General features: G+C 40.5%; 1 pseudogene; it reads right to left on the reverse strand.

The window, feature by feature from the left end:
• Positions 1 to 5782: 5782 nt before the first annotated feature.
• Positions 5783 to 7150, reverse strand: LOC119048377 (polypeptide N-acetylgalactosaminyltransferase 1-like; annotated as a pseudogene).
• Positions 7151 to 23251: the final 16101 nt, after the last annotated feature.

Consider the following 23251-nt stretch of genomic DNA (forward strand, 5'->3'; position numbering starts at 1 on the left):
ACGCGAGTGCGTCTAGCGTGGAGGTCTGCGCCTGCGCAACGTAGGCCGGCCTAGGGGAGTCTGTGGGCTGGAATGCGGAGTGTGCTTGGGAGGATGGATACTTGAGAGGAAGGCCTCCAGTTCCAGATGACTGGCTGCTCTGCAGCGTCATCCAGAAAATTGGGAGTGGTCCCACGATCTTGTACCCTCCTTGATACGCATAGAAGATGACCATGGTCTTTGCTATTCTCGGGCCCTAGATCTTTAGTTTTTTTCACCCCACTTGCTCCAGAAAATAAGTAAATAATGAATTAACCAACATTTATTGAATGCTGGACCAAGTGTGTGGCTTTAATTACTTGCATTAGCTTATTGTCCTGATTTCACAGATGAGATAAATGAATACAGAGAGGTAGAGTGATTTGAGCAAGACTAAAAGATGTGGTGGAGCCAGAATTCAAACACACATTTATGTGTCACTTAACTGAGTAAGTAACCGCCAGTGAGTGGTTCTCAAAGTGTGGGCCCAGCAGTTTCAGCATAACCCAGGAGGGAGTTGGAAATCTAGTCTTAAAAATTCCCAGAGTCTGCACCAGACCTTCTGAATCGGAAATTAGGGGTGCAGCCAGGAATTTATTTCAGCAGATGACCTCTATTTTTAATGCTTTTGACAATCATTTCTCAGGAAATTTAGAACTGGACTGTTGAGAGCTTGTCCATATATTTCCCCAACAAAAAGGCAGGTCTTCAAGGCAAAAACCAAAATGTGTATTTCACATTTTTAGCCTCAGAAAACTGCTAAAGGTGATCATTATCCGCTCTGAACTCCAGCTCATAACCAGGGCCTTCATAAAGTCTAAACTTTGACCTGGGACTTCAATATTCACGCAGTTCAATTCAGCAAACATTTTTGAGGACCTACTATGTGCTAAGAACTATCTACCAGTACTTACTATGCTTCTAGGAATGGTTCATGTAGCTAATTTAGGGATGCCAAGGGTCCAAAGCCCAGAGTCATGTAATTGGACAAAGCCCACCTGTATCTCCCTGACTGCATAGTGGGAACGGTCGGCTCTGCATTTTGATCTCCGCTTAAGGACAAGGGACTGGCCTGGTAGCACTGGGCAGAATTTGGGCGAAGCTGCACCAGACCTTCTGAATCAGAAATTAGGGGTGCAGCCAGGAGTGTCAAGGAGAGTATCTCTGAGAAGTTAACTACATGCCAGGGAACACGAGCAGTGTTAGCAAAGGCCTGGCACATTCGGGTTCACACAGACACAGTCGTATACCCAGCTTCTGGAGGAACAGTGGTAAATGAAACTAGAAAGTAATAATGGAGTTAAGATTGTAAAGAATTTTACCATGTTTAGAAACTGGGACTTGTCTGGGGCTGGGGGCAGTGGGACTCTTATCCTAAAGCGCTGTGTAGATCCTCTCCAATGGCACATCTCACACGATATTAAGATTGTTAAACTCTCTTCTCAAGTAGATTTCCAAGCTAGAGTACAAGGACCATGGCTGGTTCACTCACCATTGTGGCCCCTGCACTTGGAACAAGTCCCAACACATAGGAGGCCTTCAGAATGTATTTATGGAATTGAATTGAGCTAGCAAATAGGCAATTGCATGTGGTTCTGGAGGTTTTCTACAAATATGCATCTTCTTCTACACCTGTGATACCTGGTTCAGGTATCATCTCCTCAAAGCAGTTTACCCTGATCTCCTCTCTGCTTAGACAAGGCTAAGTATTGGTTCCTCAGGGAAACAAGGATTTTTTTTCTTAATTTTGAAAGCCCAACACAAGAGAGATTCATAAATGACTATACAATGGAACTTAGTGCCCCTCCTATCTAGTTCGTGCCACCTGCCCTTCTTCCCCCTCCTGCCATTTTTCCTCCTCACTGTCCTAGTGCCCTACCTGTAGATATCCATCATAGTTCTGTAGAGCTACAATATTATTCCTCTCCCCTCAGGTGCAAGTCCCAGCCTGGAGTGGGTGGGAGTTAAAGGAGGGTTGAATTATCCAGTAATGGCCCTCTAGAATCTCATGCCCTGAGATGTTTTGCCATTCATAAGACCTCTTCCTGGGTTGCTATGTTTGAGTTTTTCTCCTTTTTGAGACAGGAGTCACTCTGATCTGGCAATTCTATCCTAGTCAGTGACCACTGTCAGAAAGAAGGGGTGCAATGGAAGGAAGAAGTAAATTTTGGAGAGTATGTTGGTCAGGATCTTCCGAGAAGCTACCAAGAGGGGAATTACAGATGAAAGAAATCAATTAGGGGGAACCACCTGGGAAAGTCTGGGAGCACTTAGATTACAATACAAGTCTGACCCCCAGTCAAGGAGACTTGGAAGGAAGTAAGGTATGGCAGCCTCATAGACTACTGTGCTGGCTGAAGGAAAGTTCAGGAAGCTTGTCGAGGAGTCCTGGGCCCACAGTGCGCCTGCTCCAGCTCAGCTGAGAGCAGCCCTTGAGTGGTGTGACCTCCGTGCAAATTTGGCAATGAATTTCAGAGCCAACAGATGGGACTCTGAGGCAATTACAATTAGTGCAATTCAGATGTCTTCTTTCAAAGAGTGTTGGGTGGTTAGGAGTAAAGGGTATGAAACAGAGGAAATTTTGGAAATTGATTGTCATCCATGTGAGGAGAAAGGGTTTTTAAGGTATTTCTTGTGCATTCTGAATGTACATCTCCCCTTAGTGTTTTATTGTAAAAACTGAAGGAAAAAAATGAAATACTATAAATTCACTTTTGTGTGTGTGTGCTGTACTGTCTTTTTCTGACTGTGTAATTGAGTCACAAAAACCCTGACTTAAATTCCAGTTAAATTTGTTATTAAAAACTGGAACCCTGTATTCCCCAGACCATACACATTTTCCAGGCCATCTTGGAAAATCCTCATGTTTCCTGACTTCTTGGGTTCTGTGGGAAATGAGCAGCACAGACCTGTCCCTTTTTTCCACAGGTACTTCCAGACCATTCTTCCACATTGCCAGGCTGCTCTTCCTTTGAGGTTTTTGTCATCTCTTGTTACCACCCTTTCAGCATTCCCTGACCTTTACAATCCTCCTTCCTCTCACTTCTGAGATGTTCTCATTAGGCTTGCTTTCCCCCCTTTGTCCTGCTATATTATTCAGAGTTCTCTAGAGAAACAGACCATCAGTATATAGAGAGAGATTTATTATAGCAATTGACTCACATGGTAATAGAGACTGAGAAGTCCCATGATCCACTGTCTGCAAGCTGGAGAATTATGAAAGCCTATGGTGTGATTCAGTCTAAGTCCAAAGGTCTAAGAAAGGAGAGCTGAAGGGTTAATCATGTAAGTTTGGATCTGAGTCCTAAAGCCCTAGAACCAGAAGCATATATGTCCAAGGCCAGGATAAGATGGATGTCTCAGCTCAAGTAGAAAGTGGGAATTTGGCCTTCCTCCGCCTTTTTGTTCTATTCAAGCCCTCAGTGGATTGTTAATGTAATGTACACCTGCATTGGCGAGGGTGAGCCTTTTTACCCTGTCTACTAAATCAAATTCTAATCTCTTCCGGAGACACTCTGACAGATATACCCCAAAATGTTTTACCAGCTATCTGGGCATCTGTCAGTCCAACCAAACTGACTCAAAATTAACCATCACATCTGCCTTCTACCACCATTCTCATAGAGACCATCCAGCCTTCATGCTGATATTCTGACTTCCTGGCCTCAGAATGCCTCAGCTTCCTCAATGTGAAGGGCTTTGAACTCTGTTCCACTTTACCCATCCACATGCTGGGCCTTATAATCACTAAGAATTGCTCCATTTCCAGGAGCTAAAACCTGGAAATGGTACAGAGGTGGTTCTCTGTACCACCTGCCTTCCCACACTCTTTCCTATACAGCATCTCGTCCATGCCCTCAATATAAAATTTCAATTCTTCAGTGTAAATATTTAATTTCTCCCTATTCTACATTCTGGCCTCTTTAGACCCCTATATTTCCATCAATATCTCCATGCTAAGGCCCTATCCTGGGTCACCCCTTCTTTTGGATCTCTCCAATTCTGTTCACAAACTACCTACAGTTGCTGGCAGGAGTCACAAAAATCATACCAGGAGTATTGATCTCCTAGAGCTACTATACCATATTACCACAAAATTGTTCCTCAAAACAACAATAATTTATTCTCAGTTCTGGAGGCCTTGAGTCCCAAATCAAATGTTGGCAAAGTCATTCTCCTTTCAAAGGCTCTAGGGGAGAATTTTTTCTTGCCTCTTCCAGCTGCTGGTGCTTCCTAGTGTTCCATGGCGTGTGGCAGTATAACTTTGATCTATGCCTCAGTCTTCACATGGCCTCTTCCCAGTGTCTCCATGTCTGTGTTCTGCCTCTCCTTTTTCTTATTAAGATACCAGTCTTTGGATTTAGAGCCCACCCTAAATACAGGATGACCTCATCTGGAGATCATTAACATAATTACACCTGTAAGACTTTCCAAATAAGGTCACATTCACAGATACAAGGGATTAGGGCTTGAACATTCTTATTTGGGGATACAATTTGATACATTATACTAGATCACTGCATAGTCTTGCTGTTTCTCCCTATTCCAATCTCTGCATGTCCAAACCTCCTGCATCTAATTCCAAACACCATTTCTTCCACACAGCATTTCCACAGTTTCCCATTACAGGCAGCCTCTTCTTTCTCTAAATTCCCATCTGCTTTTTGTTCTTCATTTATACCTTTTGTCAATGTCTACCTTTTATTGGGGCTATCTATCTATGTATGTGAGCATTACATTTTCTCTGGTTACCTGAGTTGCAGAAAGTGCCAGCCAAGTGTCTATCAGTAGATCACTTTTGACTTGTTGGTCTCACCAGAATCATTTATGTTGCTCCTGCTACTGCTGAACAGGCTACCCTATGGGTCCTTTTGTCTTTTTCAGCCAAAAAGCCTTCTCTAACCAGTTCCCTGTCTTCCTTCCTCTTAGACTCTTCTTTTCCCCAGTCGTCTGCTCAGCAGCCTGCTCCTTCTTTACTACCCCTCCCAGTCTTCCACCTTGTTCAGCCCTGTAAAGCCCAGTTCCCCTCTCAGACCACCAATTACTTTCTATTCTCTCTTCTACCAGTTTAGTTCTTCATTTGAGGCTTTCCCATCTGGCCCACTAGATATCCTTAACTTTCTCCAAGAACACTTCCTTCACTTCTTGCTTTTCCTGATGGCATTAATTCCCTTCCTTCTAATACCCAACACATTTTCTTTTCTTTCTTTCTTTTTTTGGTAGGTTAGAGATTCTTATTTTAAGAAAAAATATAACATAAAAATTAACAAAGTTTCAAGTTATAAGGTAGCCTGTGTCAACTAACAAGAATTTTCCCAAATTTGTGGGTATGTAATTTTATTTTTTAAATATTTTCTTTATTTATTTTAGAGAAAGAGGACGAGAGGGAGAGAAACATCAATGTGTGGTTGGTGTGGGTTGCCCACAAGCCAGGCATGTGCCCTGACTGGGAATTGAACCAGCAACGCTTTGGTTTGCAGGCCGGCACTCAGTCCACTGAGCCACGCCAGCCAGGGCTGGTTATGTAATCTTAATATGAAGGGACTCCTCTGCTGGAAGTTTAACCTCTACTGACTTTGGTATATAAATGAGAATATAGTAACCACATAGAATACATGTTTTTTACCTCTCCTAAAAAGAAATTGTGATGTGGAATTTGAGAATTGGGATAAATATTGTCTAGGTACCAAGAGAAAAGTTTTCACTGGAGTTTCTGTCTTAGACCAATTCTTGATGCTAGCTATATCTCCATAACCTGGACAAATTATATTGAAGACATTCTTGAATGCATCCATCCACACTTCTGTAAGTCATCTGTTATTTTTATTAATAATCTGTCCTGTGCCTCCTGGAAATGTATAAGATGTTGCTTTCCAAAACACATGTCTAACATGTTAGCAAGTAACAATCTCCAAAGTTTCTCCACACCACCAAATCCTAAAAGAAATTATAGGTTTTCTCCTCTCCAAATATCCATTCCATTATCATATGTTCCAACTTCCTGAAAGTAATCTCTGTCTATTGAAAAAAGGCCTCCTGCCCATTGTAGGTGTTCTGACAAGGAAAGTCTGATTAGCTTTCCTTCTATCCATTTTTCTTTGGGGAACAGGTTACCAGTGAAAACTGAGCTTCTAGTTGAATCCACCCTAAGTCAAATCAGAATCTGCCATGTACTTAAAATCATCATTACTGATCACATCAATGATAGGACATACCACCGTTTTTCTGTTTTGATTGACCCTAGCTAAGAAAGGTTCTAGCCATCCCACTGTGCACTCACAGTGGGCATCTACCAAAGTGATCACTTGGCTTTTAGACACAGCAGCTCCTTTTATTCTAGCTCTGATCAATCCAGAATGTGGTTCCATTTGAATTACATAAACTGGTACTTTAAATTTTTTTCACATAAATCTCCAGAGGTGTTCTCAAAAAGTCTCTTTCACTGGCCTCATCTATGAGGACAAGTTCTTCTAGCATGTGTCTTGATGAGCAATGAATGACAGTATGGATAGCTCCTAGAAGTGTGCTCCCAGCCTCATTGTGGGAAATAATCACTGTACTTGTAGGAAGATTATCTGGATACACCTTTGTTTTACACCCTTCTAACCCAATGATCCTCTCACTTGCCATTAAATTCAACTGATTGCTTTTAAACATCTCTTTCATCTTTTCTTGATCCTTTTAGTAATAAGGAGTGGTTTCCCCATTTCTCCAAGACCTTCATGAGGCTTCTGTGCTGGCTCTGGAACATCCCCAACAGGAAGTCCTCTCTCTTTTGCTTCATAACACTTATTGCATTCACTGAAGTAAAGCATCAGGAACATATCCAATAGCACCCAAATCAAGGAGGTGGCTAGGACCACCTTGCAATATGCAAATTTTCTCTTGGCACTTTAAGTCAAATGCAAAATATAAAAATACATATATGTACATATATACATATAAAGATCATGAATTTTTTTCCAATACAGTTTCAGCAGAAATCACCTTTATAACATTGATCTACGTGGTGGCAGCAGCAGCTCTTCAGGGCTGGCGGAGTGGTAGCGGTGTGGTCCCACAGGCCGCAACACGGGCACTACTCTGGGGTCACTGTCTGCTGTGCCACCTCCTCGGCCACTCCAACATGCATTCCATCACACAAAATGACTACATTCTTCTTTTGTGTCCCCCTACTTCTTTGAGTATCTGCTTGATATGTTGCATTAAAATTACTTGTTCAGGTTTATGCGACTTCACCCTTCCCATCACATTATACTCCAATTCTGCTTTTACTCACACCTAATAGCTTTGGAATATATGTTTTCAGAACTGTGATATACTGGCTATGCCTAACTGGATTGGTAGAGGTATAAAAAAGGATGTGAATTTAAAGAGTTTTTGAGCTCACAAGAACAGTTCCAGTATTGCGTTCTGAACACACTGACTCTACTACCCTTGAGAATGCTCTTTCCCATTTTAACCAAAAGAGCCTTAGCGATTCTCTCTATTTATGGATACTGAGTTGAATTGAAGCTAAAATGCAGCTAAGACACAAGAAATACTCTTGCTTTTTCTCCTCTTTTTCCTCCTTCCTAGTCCTGTTCCAGCTACTTAGAAAATTCTCAGCAAGCATCATGGTACCAAGTTGAGAAATATTTCTTTTTAAATTAGCAGCTTCTCCTCATAACAGCTTTTTAAAAAATAATTTCTGCTGTAAGTCCAAAAGGCTATATGAATTATGCTAATTTCACAATTATTTCTATTATAATGGATGATTTTAAGCATTTGGTATGCTGTTCTAAAGCAATTCAGGTTAACATCTAGAAACAAAAAATTATTCATATTGGACTCTTCCCTGGATTATAAACTTGTTTAGGGTAAGGATTCTGTAATTTTTATTTCTATGTTCCTAATACATGGAAAGTACTCATTCGATCACTAAAGGAACTTTGTTTCTCCCAACCCCAGTTTCTGTGGAAAAATGGAATTATCTGACCCTCGGCTCCATCACTAGAGACAGCTTCTTCTTCCTGGTGCACGGGAAATTTGGTTTCCTGAGGGTGTTGCTAACATTTGAGATGAACTTACTGGGAACATCAAAAGTAATAAAGTTAATTAGGGAACAGTTCATTCCATCCAACTGTCCCCAAATTTCAACCTTTATGATTGATGCAAGTGTGACTCTGAGTGAGTGAGAGAAAAAAGGAAGGAAGGTTAGCAAGAAGCATCTTAGACTGCAGTACCATCTAAGGAAATTCAGCAAGAGAGATGAATGAAATGATGCCACCATGTACTCTCTGCTGTTATTTTGCCAGGGAGGAGGGGAGGGAAGAAAGAAGGGAGCATAAGAGAGAAAGAGAAAGCAAGAAAGAAGGGAAAGAACTAGAAGGAAAAGACTGAAAAGGGCAAGAAAAACACACACCGTTTGAAGTCTTTGAAAACAGCTACAACAGCCCTAGCCAGGTAGCTCAGCTGGTTAGAGCATCATCCCAATACCTCAAGGTTGCATGTTTGATCCCTGGTAAGGATGCATGCAAAAAGCAACCAGTGAATGCATAAATGGATGGAACAACAAATCTCTCTCTCTCTTTCCCATTTACCCCCTTCCTCTCTAAAATCACTAAATAAATTTTTTAAAAGTTAAAAACAAAACAGCTATAACAACAGAACTTTCTTTACAACTCTCTATATGTGGGAAGGGATTAACTATATATAGGTGTAGTCCTCACTTCCAGAATCAGTTATAGAGTAGAGGAAGCCCTAGAAAAAAGCACTGCTATAATTAAGAGTTGGTGAAAGGTTTCTGGTGCAGTGGAAAACATGCTTTGACGCAATCAAGACTGAATTCCAAGTGACACTCACAAGCTGTGTGACTGGGCAAATCAGCTAATCTCTTCGAGCTGCAATTTTTTTCTTTCGTAAATGACAATATTATATAATACTGACCCCACAGAATAGCTGGAATGATGAAATTAAGTGTGGTGGCATATAAAAAGTGCCTACTCCAGAGCTGGGTATGGACTAGGTGCTTAATAAATGGAAATCCCATTGAGTCGAGTTTGGAAGCAGAGTTCAGGGTAGATGGGAAAGATAATGTAGATGGAAACTGATTCTGGACATATAAAGGAGAAAATTAATTATTCAAAAAAAAGGAATTGTCAAGAAGGCCACAGCAGAGTGGAAAAGCACATTAATCTGTAAGAAGAAAAACACAGCAAAGGACATGGCCCAAGGACACTCTGGTTAGTACATGACATAAACACCACTGTTGCTGGGCCTTGCTGCCCCTGTCCCTGGGACCTCAAGGTCACATAACTATGGTGAATAGTTTCTATGTTATCATGTATCTTTGGATCTCCCACATTTCAAATCTTAAGTGGGAAAGAATCAGAATGTCAGAGACTAAGGAACACGCCCAAACCCTAGCATGAGAAGTATCTAACTTGCTTGATATCAAGAGCCCTATAATGGGAGACTCCTTCTAGATGGAAGGGATTTAATATGGTGAACAGCCAAAAAAAGAGATAAATGATTTCTGTATTATTTAAAATAGTGCTAGCAACTATAACTAACAAACCTCCAAATTTCAGTGACCTAACATAATAGGAGCTCACTGTTCACGTATATAGCACTTCAGTGTAAGTGTCCCTCCATGGGGTGGTTCAGGGACCCAGGCCTCTTCCATCTTGTGACCTCACCACCCATAGAATCCCTGGGATTTGACTGGAGAATGTGAGGGCGGTGGGGGGGCGGGCAGGGAGGAGATAAGTAGAAGAGGAGTCCTGCTTCTGAAATACTGACCCTGGATAGTGGGATAAGCTCGGCAATGCAGTCTCTGCTGGCCAACTGCTTTCTAGCAACAACTCCATGCTACAAAATGGGACGTGACGTACTTTTGATTGATAGTTGTTTATACCATACTCTGTACTGGGCCCATGTGTGTGGTAAAATGTATTGGGAATAAGGCAGGAAACCGAGGATTAAAAGGATGCAAGAGGATGGGGAACTATTTTGAATAGGGGGTTTGAGGAGTGGGTAAAAAGATAACACACTAGGAAGCTGAAGTAAGTGGGGAACAGGAATTCTGGGGTGCAGGATTGTTTGAACAGCTCAGTACCCCTGACAACTTCTTTTTTATTATGGTTGAATTAAGCTTCTTCTCTGTGCAGGGCACTTGGTGAAGTACAGAGGTTTGCAAGAATAATACAATGGTGTCTATCTTCAGAAGACTTCTAAACTAATTGGGAAAATATGTACATAGAAAGATAAATTTTATTTTCTGGGTAGAATTTGTGAAGTATCAAGTGAGTGGTAGGGGGAAGTGCAGTAAAAGTTCAAGGTCAGTAGTTATCACTGACAGCTGGGGGGTAAGGGAAGATCTTTAGTCCATGTCCTCCAAGGAGCTGATGCCCAGATAGGATTGAATGGGTAAGAAGTTTATTAGGGTAAATGCCTGTGAGAGAAAATGGGCAGAGAACCAGAGGAGTCTGGGAGAGCCTTCAGATTGTGATTATCAAGTAAATCTGCCCAAGTGAAGGAGAGAGGGAAGGATGGAAGGCAGGCCCAGCAGAAGCATTTTAGACTATAGAGCAGGTTAAGGAAAACTAAGCAAGATCATCAGGAAATCTTTGAGCAAAGTCACCCACCAGATGACCCCCACTTCTCTCAGGAAGGGGCCTGCTTCAGTTTCCCTGCCACACTCAGTCATTGGCTGGGGGCAGCCTGCAGAATACACGGCCTCAGAGTGAATACAGCTATGGATTTCAGAGAGCAGCAGCTGGGCACTTATACTTCTTACAGTTGGAGATCTGAAAATACATTCTCGTAGACACCAAAGTCTATCTTTTGACACACACAGATCTACCTTTCTGCAGAGGCTTGGGAAGCAGTTCCTCCCTTGTTTCGGCGGGCTTTCTTCCTGAGAGGAAACTCAGAAGAGGAACAAACTCTGTTGATGCAGTTGATCTCAGCACTATACCTAGTACATATTTTCTCCCTCCTTTGCTCTCCATTTTCAAATCCCCTCACCCTCAGCAATCAACTAGGCAGATCTTAGTGACTTACCTGGTGATGTGAACCAACCTTTATTCTCCCATCCAAGTACTAACCAGGCCCGACCCTGCTTAGCTTCCGAGATCAGACGAGATTGGGCGCGTTCAGGGTGGTATGGCCATAGACCCAACCTTTATTCTGTAAGGGTCTGAACCACTGGTAATATCTTTTTCAGTCCAGGGTTTCTTCTCATGTCTATTCATGGTTACCGCAGAGCAGGAGAGTACCTAGAGCACCCAAGTGGATCACATAGCTTTCCACTTGAGTTCCTCCTTGTCCCATTGTGCAAAAGCAGCCCTTCTGCTTATCAGGGTCAATTTCCCTTGCTGATTGGTAATTCTTCTTACCTGCTGGTTCCTGGACACAGACATCAGAGTGCTCTGGCAGCAGCTGCAGCTTGTAATTCAATGGAATTTTTGCCATATCCCTTGGCAAAAGTGTGGCCTTTGGGGGAACAGGATCTCTAACCCTGCAGTGTCAAGAGTTGTGAGGACAAAAAGCACAAAATCCTTCAGTGGGACACTGGGTGTGATAGTAAGTAGGGTCACTCCTGCTTCTATCTCTTGTTCCCCAAATCCATGAATTCTTCCTATTCAGGACACAGCACCATAAAGAGTTTTTTGATTTAATACATACTCTGTGTCCTGAAGGAGGGCACCTCATCCTTCCAGATTGCGCCCTCTGTACTGTACTTCATTCAATGCCTTTAGACGAGCATTCCAGACCTGCTTTGCTGAGCATTCTAATGTCTCTGGAGCTCTGCTTCTCTAACAAGTATTCAGCTGTGTATTCCCTTCCCCTGACTGAGAAAAAGTTCTCTTTGTAAGGTGTCCCAAAGGCCTTATGGCTCTCTCTCTTAGCCAAAACTGCTTGTCATTCATGGCTTTCAGTCTCTTATGATTCCTCTACAGAGAGTCGATACAGCTTAGTAGTAACTACCAAATTTTACTATCTTTGTAGGCATTGTTCCTTCCATGTTTTTCAGATGTTTGCATCATCGCATCTGCCACAGCATTTCCTTCTACTGGGACATCCCTCAGGTTAACACTGGTGAAATCTTTAGTTGTTGAACTACCACCTTGTGCCAGGAACTACCTGCGTGACACCTACTAACCAGGATGACATCCTCTTTGCCTGATAGCAGTAGATGAGCCGGTCCGAATTCCTGTCTTACCATGTATTTTCTGGGACCACTCCCAGTACCACTTCTGTTAATCTGGGTCCCTGAGAAGTGGATGCATAAGATTATCAATTCAAGAAATGTATTAGAGGAAATGCCTATGAGGAAAAATGGGGAGGCAAATAGGGAGGCTGGGGGAGCCATTGGACTATAATGCAAGTCTGCCCCCAAGTGAAGAAATGAAGGAAGGAAGACTGGATGGAAGCATCTTACGCCCCATTGCAGCTCTGAGGAAAGTTTGACAAGGCTGTTTAGGAGTTCCAAAGTCACCTGTCAGAGGAGTCTGGCATCTCTCGGGAATTGGCCTTAGTTTCTCTACCGCACTCAGTCATTGGAAGCAGCCAATAGAAGCAAAGCCTCAGTGCAACACAGTGATAATTTTTAGAAGGCAGTAGCTGGGGCCCACAGTTAGTCATGATCATTGCAATCAGAGTTATCAGAGGTACACTCCCATGGCCACCATAGTAATCTTCCAGGAGGAAGTGAAATAGGGTCAGGGCCTAGAAAATATATTGGATTTAGATAAGTGGTGATGGGCACAAGATACATCCAATGATGATAGGTAGGCAGAGTATACAATTTGTGTTAGGTAAAATAAATAGGACACCTTACCGGAAGGGCACCTTATCTAAAAGACTAATTTTAGTGGTGTCATGGGACAAACTGATGGAAAGGTAGGTAAAGAGAGAATTTTCATGGGCCTTAAGTACCAGGGTAAGAAATTTAGACTCTGTCCTATAGGCATTGGGAAGCCATGGACATTTTAAACCTGCATTTTGCCCACTCTCTAAATAGCATTGAATACTAATGATCACACTCTCCTTTTTTACTTCCTCCTTCATGAAAAATTATCTTGGCTTATTTGAGGTAACATACTCATAGAATTCCTTCTATATCACTGGTCACTCATTCTAAGTAGAATTAATTAATTAGTTAATTAATTAACCCATCTAGGCAAATATTTCATGTTATGCCACTCTCAAACATAAACTCTTTAATGTCCTCTCAATGTTCATATAATAAACATTCTTATCATGGCATATAAGCCTCTGCAAGCCCTAGACACTATCAATCTCTCTGACTCATCTAGTACCATCCCCCCAGTCTTTTCGCTTCAGCTACACTGGTCTTCTGTCAGCGCCTCAAAATCACTATGTTTCTCCTTTTGTAGGAACTTTACCTTGACTGGGTAGAAAGCACTCTCCTCTTTTCGTACTTCAGCCTGATACTTCCTAAGAAGCCTTCCTTGACTTCTTCAACTAAATTATATCCTTCTGTTATCTGTATCCTAGAACCATACTCCTTTTATTTGTAATTATCAAAGTTATTATTTAATATTTATGTGAATATTTGATTAATGTTAGTCTCAATCTTTCCAACTGCACTATAAAGGGCAAGGACTGTGTCTATGTTTTTATTTCTCTTATATCACTTAGGACAGTGACTGACTTATACTTAGCATAGTACCTTAAAAATAAATGCATGCATGCATGAATATTATTAGTTCTTGAGCAGAGGGAAGTGGTGATGTCTGTGCAAAACAGAGTCTCAGCTTAGGCAATACCGAGTAAGGCGGATTACAGGTCTGGGGCACTTACATTAGAGGGTGTGACTAGAAGCCAATTGTGTTTGAATCAAGAAGGTACATTAGGGATAAGGTTAAGTTGCTGTATAAAATGATCACATGCCCTGACTAGTGTAGCTCAGTGGGTTGATTGTTGTCCCACAAACCGAAAAGTTGCTGGTTTGATTCCCAGTCAGGGCACATGCCTATGTTTCAGGCCAGGTACCTGGTTGGAGGTGTATAAGATGCAACCAATTAATGTTTCTCTCCCTCTATTTCTCTCTTCTGTGCCCTCTCTCTACAAAATAAATAAATAAAATCTATAAAGGGACCCATAAATAAACGGCCTAAATAAAACAGAAGCTTATTTCTTTCTCATAAATGTCTTCAAAGTTTACCTGCAACAACATTCGCTGGAGTGTTGTTTATTTTTAAAATATTTTATTTACTTATTTTTAGAGAGAGGGGAAGGGAGGGAGAAAGAGAGGGTAAGAAACATCAATGTAAGAGAGACACATCAATTGATTGCCTCTCCCTGTAGGGACATTAGGATACATGTCCCAAACCTGGAACCCCGTCATGTGCCTGACCAGGAATGGAACCAACAACTTTTCACTTTGCTGGATGATGCGCAGTCAACTGAGCCACACCAGTCAGGGCAACAGAAGTGTTATTTAAATGCTGAAAAATGAATAACTTCAGGGTACAATTGCAGGATACGTAAGTAGATTGTGGTATTACTATTCAATGGAATATTATCACTGTTAAAAAGTCATATTGTGGAACAGTGGCTTTCACCCTTCTGTGCCACCATCACCACCATCCATCCTCAGAACTCTTTTTATCTTGTAAAACTGAAACTCTACACCCATTAAACAATAACTTGCCATTATCCTCTCCCGCCAGACCTTGGCAACCACCATTAACTTTCAGTCTTTATGAGTTTAACTATTCTAAGTACCTTATATAATTGGAATCATGATAATTGTAATGAGCTGGTTTGTTATTGTGTATTTTTTTAAAAGAATTAAGATTTGTTAGGGAATATAGTTAAAGTGGTAACTCTAAAGTTATAAGCTTTAGAGAAATAGTGAGCAATGGCATGATAGAACAGAGAAGACTGATATGAGATCTGGATACTGGGGAAATGATGATGATTTTGGTTTTGGATATATACATTTTTTGGTGACTATAACAAGCTAAAGATACGAATCTGCAGCTAGGAAGAGATCTCAAAGTAGAAGTATTGATGTAATAGTTATTCAAGGAGAAGGTAGATTGCTACTCCTTGAGACTGTCTTTTTCACATGTGTATCCACAGTGCCTGTGTCAGAAACGTATTTGGTGAAGATATGACACCCCATGGTAATCCTTCACAGAAAGTGTTATTATCCCCACTTTACAAATGAGAAAACCAGGGCTTAGAGAGCTTGAATATTTTTTCTGAAACATACAAAGTATCTGAATAAAAATTAGTTCATGCTCATTCTGCTACCTCATATTACCTCAGGAGTAACAAAAATAGTTTGGCTCAGAGTCGACTTTGCTCAACTTCAGGTTAAAATTTTTCATTCCTAGCCCTTAATACTTGCAAAGATCATTTAAAAAAACCTTTATTGTCCAGGAGTGGACACTTTGCTATCTTTGGGGATTCTATTTTATTTAAGAAATGTACCCTTTTAGAAACTACTCCAGCAATCTCTTTCTCTGTCCCTAAGCAGCTACCTCTCTCATTTCACGTGGCAGTAATTAAAAACTTTCAACATTCACTTGATGGACTTCTGCTAATAGTAAAATGTTGAATAGTTAAATTTAGGAGTGATGATCCTTTTAAAAAATTTTTAAAGGCTTATTTTATTCTCAATCCAGAGAGAGAGAGAGAGAGAAACACTGATGCCAGAGAGAAACACTAACCGGCTGCCTCTGAGCCTGCAATCTGACCATGTGGCATGACTAGCAATCAAACCAGCGACTTACTAGTTGTGAACTTACACTCCAACCAAAGGAGCCACACTGGCCAGGGCACGAATGAGGTTCCTTTGATGAAGCTCCCATTTAACTTAACCTGCATGACCAGAGGACTACCTCTGATACATAGTGCTGAGCTCTGGAGAATATGTTGGTTGACCCTGAGACTAGTTACAACCCTCAGGTGGTATCATAGGCCATATGAAATACATGGGAATTGTAAAGAGATCTAAATTGTCCTAAGACCAATAAAAATCTAGGAGATCCAAGATGGCAGCAGAGTAGATAAATGCTACACTCAACTTCTTTCAGGACTAAACTGGAATTACAACTAAAATATGGAGCAATCAACCTGAATAACCAATTGAAGATAGCTGAAAAGAAGTCTTATAACCAGGGATTTACAGAAGAAGCCATGTCGAGATTGGTAGGATGAGCGGAGATGCAAAAAGTGCTGGTTCCCCTCCCATGGGCAGTAGCTGAGATTCTGAAGGGATATCTCAACTGCAGATGTTCCCCCTGAGAAGAGTGGGGTCTCAACCCTGAGACTGGCTCTCCAGTGTAGAGCACCAGAACCAGGAAGAGGCACCCACATAACATCTGGCTAGGGAAATCAGCAGGGATTCTGTCTGTCAGATAGAGATGGTAGTTCCCTAGAGACACAGGTGCCCTTTTAAAGGCAAAATGTACAAAATCTTGTTTGCAGCTCTCACACTGAGCACCAGTGGAGGGATGGCAGAGTGGACTAGAGTCTCATTAGGAGATACTGGGACTAGTGGCTCTGGGTAAAGACCTGAAGGGACAGCCAGTGCTGAGTTATTCTCTAACACCACAGATACCATCTTTCTTGGGTGAAACGCCCCCTCCATATGGCATCAGTCTGAAGGAAAGCAGTAACTTTACCCTCTGGACTCCCTGTAGCCCACCTGGCAGAGCTTGAAACCTGCTGAGGAGTCAGCTACCTAGGCCATGGTGTAGAGATCTGAGCAGAGGCTATTCCCACCACTTTCCCATGAACTTGACTGGTGCCTTCCCCTCATGGGAGACCCACTAGCCCTACTCCCTGGGCTCCTGACTCTTAGTTGAGACTCCTGGTGGTTCAGCCCTGCCAAAGTCTGGGCAGAATCTGGGGCAGACTGTTGGTGGTTCTGGTGCCACTCCACCCACCTTCTCTCAAGCCTGACCAGCACCTCACTCTCGTAAAAGAGCCATTAGCCCTATCCTCCCAACTCCAGGGCAGCCCCATCCTGTTGCCATCAGGCTCCTGGCAGAATCTGGGATAGACTGAGTTGTATGGCTCTAGGATGGGGGCCATTTCTCTCTCACACACCCAATCAGTACAGAGCCCTCCCTTCATGTGACAAAAACTTGGACTGTTTGGGCCTGATAAACCCTACTAGTCTCACCTGGTGACCCCTTGACACCCCATCCCACCACAAAGGCATGTGAGCACCCACTTGTGGCAGCTAAACATGGTATACCCTGAGACATTTGCTGAGTGGCTTGGCACCAAGTTTGAAGCTGTATCAATCGGATGAACGCCACTTGCTCCTATCTGGTGACACAGTGAGATATCTTCAGAGCATTTCAGCCCAAAGTAGCAGAATATATATTCTTCTCAATTGTAAATGAAATATTTTGGGGGGGCTAGAGCACATGTTAGGGCACAAAACAAGTCTCAATAAATTTAAGAAGATTAAGATCATGTCAAGCATCTTTTCTGACCACAATAGTATGAAACTAGAAATTAATCATTAGAAAAAAGGTGAAAAACACAAAAAGACATGGAGACTAAATAACACATTACTAAACAGCGAATGGGTTATCAATGAGATCAAGGAAGAAATCAAAAGATACCTTGAAACAAATGAAAATGAGAACACAACAACCAAAAATCTACTGGACCTGGTAAAAGCAGTCCTAACAGGGAAATTCATAGCATTACAGGCCTATGTCAAGAAACAAGAAAAATCTCAAATAAACAATCTAACTTTGCGCTTAAAAAAAACTAGAAGAAAAACAAAACCCAAAGTGAGAAGAAGAAAGGAAGTCATTCGGAGGAGAAATAAAGGAAATAGAGTCTACAAAACAATACAAAACAAAATCAAGAGCTGGTTCATTGAAAAGATAAACAAGATTGACAAACTTTTCAGCAGACTCATCAAGAAAAAGAGAGAGAACCAAAATAGATAAAATTACAAATGAAAGAGAAGTAACAACTGACACCAAAAACCACAAAGGGTTGTAAGAAAATATTATGAGTAACTATATGCCAAATTTGGACAATCTGGATGAAATGGATAAATTCCTAGAAACACACGATCTTCTAAAATGAAACCAGAAAGAAACAGAAAATGTGAACAGAAAGATTACAACTAATGAGACTGAAGCGGTAATAAAAAAAACTTCCAACAAATAGAAGTCCTGGATCAGATGGCTTCACAGGTAAATTTCACCAAACATTCAAGGAAGAACTAACAAAAATCCTTCTTAAACTGTTACAAAAAATTTCAAGGGGAGGTATAACTTCCAAGTTCATTTTACAAGGCCAGCATTGTCTTAATTTTAAAAACAGATAGAGACGCTACAGCAAAAAAATAGTTTACAGGCCTATATCCTCGCTGAACTTATGCTAAAGGCCTCAAGAAAATATTAGCAAACCAGATCCAGTAACACATTAAAAAGATCATACACCATGAACAAGTGGAATTTTTATTCTAGGGATATACAGTTGGTACAATATCTGCAAATCAATAAACATGATCTACCACATAAATAAATGAAGGATAAAAATTACACAATCATATTAATACATGCAGAAAAAGCATTTGATAAAATCCACTACCCACTTGTGATAAAATCTCTCAGGAAAGTGGGAATAGAGCAAACATATTTAATGTAATAAAGGCCATATGTGACAAATCCACAGCCAACATCATATTCAATGGGCAAAAACTGCATTTCCTTAAAGATCGGAAACAAGGTAAGGATGTCCGATTTCACCACTGTATTCAACATAGTACTGAAAGTCTTAGCTACATCAATCAGACAAGAAGAAGAAATAAAAAGCATCCAAATTGTAAAGGAAGAAGTAAAACTGTCATTATTTCCAGATGACATGATACTGTATATAGAGAACCCCAAAGATTACACACACACACACACACACACACACACACACACAACTACTAGAACTGAGAAATGAATTCAGTAAAGTAGCAAGTACAAAATCAATATCCAGAAATTAGTTGCACTTTTATACACCAATAGTGAACTGTCCAAAAAGGAAACTAAGAAAAACCATCCCATTTACAATTGGATGAAAAAATACCTAGAAATAAATTTAACGATGTATGTAAAAGACCTGAACTTGGAAAATTATAAGACACTGAAGAAAAAAACTGAAGAAGAAACAAATAAGTGGAAGCATATGCTGTGTTCATGGATAGGAAGAATTAACATAATTAATTAAAATGTCCATACTACCCAAAGTAAACTGTAGATTCAATACAATTCCTATCAAGATACCAATGGTGTATTTCCCATCTAAGTACTAACCAGGCCCGACCCTGCTTAGCTTCCGAGATCAGACGAGATCGGGCGCGTTCAGGGTGGTGTGGCCGTAGACCCCAATATTGCATGTCACAGAACTAGAACTAGTATTCCAAAAAATTATATGAAACCACAAAAGACACAATAGCCACAGAAATCTTGAGAAAGAATAACAAAGTTTGAGGTATCACCCTACCTGGCATCAAACTATACTACAAGCCCATAATAATTAAAACATCAAGGTACTGGCATAAAAACAGACACACAGATCAATGAAACAGAATAGAGAGCCCAGAAATAAACCTACACCTTTATGGTTGATTAATTATTTGACAAAGGCCCTGATCAGTGTGGCTCAGTTGGTTGGGCATTATCCTGCAAAGCAAAAGGTAGTTGGTTCATTTCCCATTCAGAGCACATGTCTGGGTTGGGGATTCAGTCCCCAGTTGGGACATGTATGAGAAGCAACAAATTGATGTTTCTCTTTCACACTGATGTTTCTCACCCTCACTTTCTCCCTCCCTTCCCCTTTCTCTCTAGAAAAAAAAATCTTAAAAAAATATGTTTGACAAAGGATGCAAAAACATACAGTGGGGTAAAGATAGTCTGTTCAATAAATGATATTGGGAAAATTGGATAGATATGTGTAAAAAATGAAACTAGGCCACTTTCTTACACCATACACAAAATAAATTCAGAATGGATTAGTTACAGAGTTAAATGTTAGACTCACCATCATATAAACCCTAGAAGAAAACAGGTAGTAAAATACCTGACATTTCTTGTAGCAGTATTTTTTCTGATATGTTCCCTTGGGCGAGGGGAACAAAAGAAAAAGAAACAAATGAGACTATAACAAACTAAAAAGTTTTTGCACAGCAAAGGAAACCATCAAAAAATTGCAAAGACAACCCACTGAATGGGAGAACATTCTCACTAATGATCCATCTGGTAAGAAGTTAATATTCAAAATATATTAAAAAGTTATTAAATTTGACACCAAATAAAGATATAACCCAATTTAAAAAATGGGCAAAGAATCTGAATAGACGCTTCTCTGGGGAGGGCATACAGGTGGCCAATAGACATATGAAAATATGCTTAAGGTCACTAATCATCAGAGAAATGCAAATTTAAACCACAATCAGGTATCACCTCCATGTGTGAGAATGGTTATCATCAATAAATCAACAAACAAGTGTTGGTGAGGATGTGGAAAAAAGGGAATCCTCATGCAAAGTAGGTGGGAATGCAGATTGGTGCAGCCACTGTGGAAAAGCAGTATGGAGTTACATCAAAAAATTAAAAGTAGAACTGCCTTATATTAAAGTGATTCCATTTCTGAGGATATATCTGAAGAACACTGAAACACTGATTCAAAAGAATATATACACATCTATGTTCATTGCAGCATTATTTACAATAGCCAAGATTTGGAAGCAGCCCAATTACCCACCAGTAGCTGATCAGATAGAAATACTGTAGTACATTTACACGATGGAATACTACTCAACCATAAAAAGGAAATCTTATCTTTTGTGACAGCCTGGATGGAACTAAAGAGTATTATGCTAAGTGAAATAAGCCAGTCAGAAAGACAAGTACAATACGAATTCACTTATAAATGGGATGTTATGAACATAATAAAATAATAAAGAAAATAGAAATAAACTCATAGATACAGAGAACAGACTGATAACTATTAGAGAGGAGAGTATGGGGGCTGGGTGAAAAAGATGAAAGGATTAAGCAAAGAAAAGAAACTCATAAACACAGACAACTGTATGGTGATTACCAGAGAGAAAGTGGGAGTGGAGGTAGAAAAGGGTAAAGGGGGTATAAATGGTGATGGAAGACTTGACTTGGGGTGTTGAACACAGAATATAATATACAGAAGATATTATAGAATTGTACACCTGGAACAAACATCACCCCAATAAATTCAATCTTAAAATGACCAATGAGGATCTTAAGTGATGGAAAAATAGACAATCACCAGGGGCAAATTGGCTGTGTTCCAAAAATTTAATTTTAAATTATTTGGAATGCAGAATGCATTTTTCCTTAGAAACATTGCTATGAATAATTGCAGTTGTTTTTCCAGCCAAGTCCACACAAGATTGTTTAACCCATAATGTAACAACAATATCTGGTAAGACATTTTAGGTTTGCATCAAAGACATCTCTAAATCCTCACCACTCTGAATTATAAATTAGCTGCATACATAGCTACTACCCCAACTAGACTGTGAACTCTTTGAGGGCTGGAAACTGTTGAATTATTCATTTTTGTTTTCTGAATGCCTGGCATATAACAGGCAATAAATGTTGGTTGCATAAATGAATGGACAAGTTTAATAGGCATTTGAATAACGCTGGAAGTGTCTTAGGGAATAAAAACAGTAACATTTAATGATACCTTAATATGTGTCTGGGACTGTGCTAGGTGAATGACTAATAAATCAAGATGTTTTGTTTATGCTAGAGTTAGGGATGAAGAAACTGAAAGCAATTTTAATATTTGGGATATAAAATAAATGAGCACGGGAGTTAATAAATAACTGTTTTTTATTTTTTTAGAAGAGAGAGGAAGAGAGAGGGAGAGAGAACGAACAATAAAGAAACATTGTTTTTTTGTTGTCCACTTATGAATTTATTGGCTGATCCCAGTATGTGCCCTGACCAGGGATGGAAACTGGTCTGATCAGATCACTGGGAAGAAGTTGAGAGGGGCTGTACATAGGAGGAGTTTTGGAGGCAAAGGTAAACAGTCTGAGATGGGATTGGCTGAGGAGCCGAATGCCTCCAGAGTCTGTGGAATTATGGGCAAGAAGATTTGGAATAAAAGAGGGGCTCTCAGGCTTTCTTCTACCTTGAAGATGTCTGGATGATTGTGCCCCAGCTGTCTGTTTCCCAACAGATGGTACATTGGATGGGAAGAAACTGCATATGTAGCCTAGGGTCAGACTGGCCTGGCAGAGGGTGGCAGGGTTATTCTTCTTTGGGTGTTCTAGAAGGAATGGGCTCTGAGGCAGAAGCCTGCCATTCTTCCAAAATTGTGTAGCTTTGGTATTATGTTATTTTAGTTTGTAAACTAACCCTATAGAAATAAGATAAAACCAAACAGCCGGGGGTGGGGGGAGGGGATAATAGAACTCAGGTGTCAGAGTTTAGCTTTAATTGATAGGTTTAAGTGATTAAAGGTATAACTGAAGAGTTAAAGAGTTTAGCCTTAATTGATAGGCTTACGTGACTAATGAAAGTGGAAAGCTGTTATTCCAAAATTGTGAAGCTTTTGAATAAAGACTCCATTCCCATATCACCAAGCCTTTGCCTCTGGAAGTTTGCCTAGAGAGTAGTGGTGGGCAGCAGGACCCCAATTGCTGTTTAGTTATAGAGCCTGTAACCTTGGCGTATAGGAATGATGCTCCATCCAATTGACCTATGGGGCCAAAGCCTAAATAAATGTTTTTGGATGGATAGATAAATTGATTTGGGAAAAAAGTAGGAAAATATCCATAGCAATCGATAAACAAAGAGAAGAGATTCTTTTGAGGGGCTCTAGGACTGAGGGGTGGGGAAGGTACAACCACAGCGAAAAAACAGAAAATGGAAAAGGAAGTTGGTAATAGAAAGGACTGGTCAGCAAAGAATAGAAGGTCTGGTCTGGATTAGGCTCTGATTTAATTTCATCTGATTTACTGTTCCCTGTAAAAATGTATTTGCTCTGGCCAGTCTCCAAAGATTTGCTGTGAGTTTAAATTAAGGTTAGATTGAAGTTAATTACAGTAATTTCTTTCCACAATGACAGTATATTAAACACTTCTTAAAATTTGATAGGGATGGTGTTTTCATCAGCTTGGGGGGGGTGCTATACCACAATACTATCAACTGTGGTGGTTTAAACAACAAACATGCATTTGTCACAGTTCTGG

Source organism: Artibeus jamaicensis, unplaced genomic scaffold (assembly GCF_021234435.1).
Source record: "Artibeus jamaicensis isolate MK-2021 breed Jamaican fruit bat unplaced genomic scaffold, CSHL_Jam_final contig_519, whole genome shotgun sequence".
Taxonomy (NCBI): Eukaryota; Metazoa; Chordata; class Mammalia; order Chiroptera; family Phyllostomidae; genus Artibeus; species Artibeus jamaicensis.